Source organism: Palaemon carinicauda, chromosome 14, assembly GCF_036898095.1.
Source record: "Palaemon carinicauda isolate YSFRI2023 chromosome 14, ASM3689809v2, whole genome shotgun sequence".
In the NCBI taxonomy this organism is placed as follows: Eukaryota; Metazoa; Arthropoda; class Malacostraca; order Decapoda; family Palaemonidae; genus Palaemon; species Palaemon carinicauda.
The window spans coordinates 98768039-98772183 of NC_090738.1; the positions used below are offsets into that span (position 1 = coordinate 98768039).

Sequence of the window (4145 nt, forward strand, 5' to 3'; positions counted from 1 at the left end):
AAAGAATATTTTAATCTTTTAATGATATATCGAGTATCTATTAGAACTTTCTAAGTTCTCATTTATTCTACCAAATACCACAATTCAAAAACTTTATAATTAATGTAAATAATACCCTTATACCAAGCTTTGAAAAGGCACTTTTTTTTTTTTCTTATCTATTATCCTTAATAAATACAAGATCTACTTTGACTAATTCATGAAGAGTTAGCTAGAACATTTATATCAGTGTTGCCAGGTTTTCTAAATGAGAAAAGACTAACTTCAAATCAACTACTGCTTTAAAAGACCAACCCATAATTAGAAAAAGGCCAAAAATATAGTATTTAAAGCCCGCCTTTTTTATGATATTACTAAAGGCCAACCGATTAAAAAAGACCAAATTTGAGATTACTTGGCCTGAGAAAGGCCAACTTGGCAACTCTGATGTATAGGTCCATCCTATGACCCCATATATTTAGGTAATATCAGAGTTATATCTATCCACAGAATACAAACAAGCGACGATGCCAGTTCTCTTGGGTCATTTTTAAAGCACACTTGACTTCACCATTGTAATCTATAGGCGAGCCAAGAAAAGGAAAAATAAAAAGTCAACTAATAAGTCATTCACTCGGATTTGAAGGTTCTAAAAATATAATCCTTTAATTTGATACTCTCTTTAAGTTGCTTCCTTCGCTACTTTTGTTTCCAACGACGAGTAGACAACAAAATTGAAACGCTAAGGGATAACATAGAGCAAAATTGTTAGAAAAAGATTATCAAATTAACAGAAATAATCTAAATTTTGATATCAAATAACTTCATTTCTCAATTCTGATAGACTATTAAAAGACAGGATTCTCTACAAAGGATTTAATTAACTAAGTTCAATATAGTACATTTAGATTGTTGATAATTGTATTGTTTTAAATTTATTTAATTAATGAACAAAAGTTTGGTACAACAAAGGTACAGTTATCAAACGTGGTTTTGGTGACTCTTCATCTGATGAAGTTAGTTCTGTCACAAAAATTCCAATGAATTCGTTAATACAGACGTCATTTTTCGTGTCTTCCTTTATATTGTTATCAGTATGCTTAATAGCCTTGACTTTTATCTTCCTTGCAAATAGGAAATAGAGTCGTTTTTGATATGTTGGTTGCACCTGTGCCACGTTTGATTGCTTTGTCAATTACAAATTTAACAGTTTCATTCTCCTTTTCCCATTTAAAAAAAAACTGATACACATTGTATGTAATTTTTCTTTCTTCTGGGCGAAGATCACGACGCGAGGAACTCTCCATGGTGTTTACGGAAGGCTATTGTGCGAGACAATCAATATCGAAGCTCTTTTTTTCAACAACTAGCAATAATCGCGCCTCGGTTAGCCCTCATTGGATACGATACTACCACTGAGCAAAAATCAATGCCGAAGCTAATCTTCAAGTATTCAATAGGATTTGACCAAAGGTCTTAGTGAACTGAACCCAGTGAAGATGTGGCATCGTGTATGCGTTATCTCCTAGTTTGTCATTTTCCTTCCCTTCTCTTAGTGAAGCGAAGACATGGAGATGAAGGAGAATCAGCATCGCCGCAAATGAGCTCAAAGTTCGCTTATAAAATGGTTCTCCTATTGTTTGACATTTTCGGGATGACGACGATGCGTCTATCTAAAAGGTTATCTTGCCACGTGCAATAGGGTGCAATAAAAAGGCATTGCCTCCAAACAAATAGCTATAAAATTACAAGGGAACATATAATAAAGAAGGTCAACACCATCGGTCGTGCCTGAGAGCAGGCGCCTCAGGATAATGGAAGAGCTTTTCATACAACAAGAAAGACCTGACCTTAACACCATGCAAGAGAGGACCTTACTGTCAGCGTTTATAAGGTCCATCATCAACAATAGTTTAGGCAATCACAGCCATAACAGGACTGATAGTACCACAGGCAGGAAAATGGACTATCAACCCCACCAAGCACGCTGGGTAGCCAGAGGCAACTGCCACCCAGGAATAATCGTCTCCGCCCTCGGGCGGTCCTTGGCTAATAAGGATGGAATATGAAGTATTACAGCCAACTCTTCTTGTTGGCACGGGCCTTTCCCTTAGTTGGCCCGTAGGGAATGTCAAAGCAGGACTCGCTATATAATCCCTTGAAAACATATCTTGTGTTACAGTTTACTCTTGATAATGAGCAGAAAAACATTCTACCTGTCCGAAACTAGTCGTGTCGAAAAATTTGTTATACTTATATCTACGAATTTTTAAGTTTTTTTTTGCATATAAGTGAACATTACTTTGTGCACACTGTCTTAGTGATAGTGTTTCACAGCAAAGACATAGTACTTATTATCTGTACTTTTGGAATATGTAGTTTATATATCAAAGAAGAATTGTGAATGATATGGTCTCTCTTACCTTCCTCATGAAAATATATCCATTTCCCAGTTACTGATTGATTCTAGCAATGAAGAGAAAATATAAGAACAATAGAAAATCTTAGTTGTAAAATTAACGCCACTGAGGCAGTAATTACTTTTAATAAAACCTGTTTAAAAGAGAATTAATAACAGATGCTATTGCATATTTTAAGATAATAAAATTAACTGCTATTGCATATTTGTAAGATATTACTTGCATATCTTTTTGAATATATGTAAGAGATTTTTAATTTCAAACTAGAAATGCTTACCATATATAGAACTCCAATCTTCTAATAACATCCCAATATTTCAATGTTCAACCTAACTATTGTTCGAATCCTGTCGTGGGTTAATGGATATTTGTTTTATCAAAATTTTCTCAATTCTTTAACATAAATATCTAGAAATATTGTGAATATAAAAAAACAATCCATAATATATATCAACAGAATAAATAAATATGAAAAGCAGATTCTATGTTGTTTGTATGTTCATTTGTCTGTTGTTCGATTTTATCATACATAACAAGAATTTTTTTTTCTTTTTTTTTTTTGTGTGTATTATAGAGGATGTCTTCATGAACTATTATTCTGAATCCTGTTTTGAGTAATTTAATGAATGCAATTAAGGCGATCATTAATTAACTCGCTAATTAAATTATGAAGCAATTAATGATTCATGTTAAACAAACACTAGACAACTATTCACATTAGACTCTGGAGAGAGAGAGAGAGAGAGAGAGAGAGAGAGAGAGAGAGAGAGAGAGAGAGAGAGAGAGAGAGAGAGAGAGAGTTCCACAAATAATAAAAAAATCTATATTTCAAATGTTACTTATCATAATCTTACACTCGCATGATTGAAGACATTAAGGCTTTCAAGAGGAAACTGAAGACTTGCTTATTTCATGAGTCCTTAGACAGTAACGATTTAACAGTAAATGAACAATACGCGAAATGAAACGTTAAATACTCTGTGCGAATAAGGTAAAACGACAGTAGAGGTCCTGTAGAGAGCGGGGTTCCCCTGCTGTATGGGACCGGAAAAGCAGCCATCAAAGTAAAGTAAAGTATAGTAAGGTAAATGAATTGACTTGTTTTATAGATAATCTCGTCTAGGACAGATGTTCTTAATGTAGCTTCGATAGAAACACAGGAGTTCGGTGAGCCTATACCCATGGGATCGCTCACCAGACTCTTACGAAGGGTGACGTCACATAAAAATCATGTTAGTGTTCACTTTGTTTTTCTTACAAATTGATGTCGTATGCGATAAGACATTCTTCATTTTATTAAGTAATGATATAGTCTACATTATTGTTGAAGAGATTCGAACATTGAGGAAATTCATCTTTTACGAACGTGATATTTATCCCTAATTGGAAATGTTCAGCGAATATATGGATTATCTTGTTAGTAGCTCTGCCTTTAATAGGTTTACTTACTTTACTTACTTTGATGACTGCTTTTCTGGTCCCATCGTCGCTGTCAAAAGACTCATCAAATAAGAGTCTTCAGTTTCCTCTTGAAAGCTTTAATGTCTTTAATCATTCGAATGTTTCGTGGGAGCTTATTATATAGTCTCGGGGCCACAAATTTAAAGGCTGTGGAGCTTAAAGTGTACATAAATCTAGGTTCCTACAGTTTGAAGCTACATGTAACTATTCTCGTGTCGACACGATTTGTTGGCTGCCCAATGAGTATCAATTCTCTTAAGTATTTTAGACGACCGGTTCCATTTA

General features: G+C 34.3%; 1 pseudogene; it reads right to left on the minus strand.

Moving 5' to 3' along the window:
- Positions 1-1332: 1332 nt before the first annotated feature.
- LOC137653859 (U4 spliceosomal RNA) lies at positions 1333-1406 on the minus strand (annotated as a pseudogene).
- Between the last annotated feature and the right edge of the window lie 2739 nt (positions 1407-4145).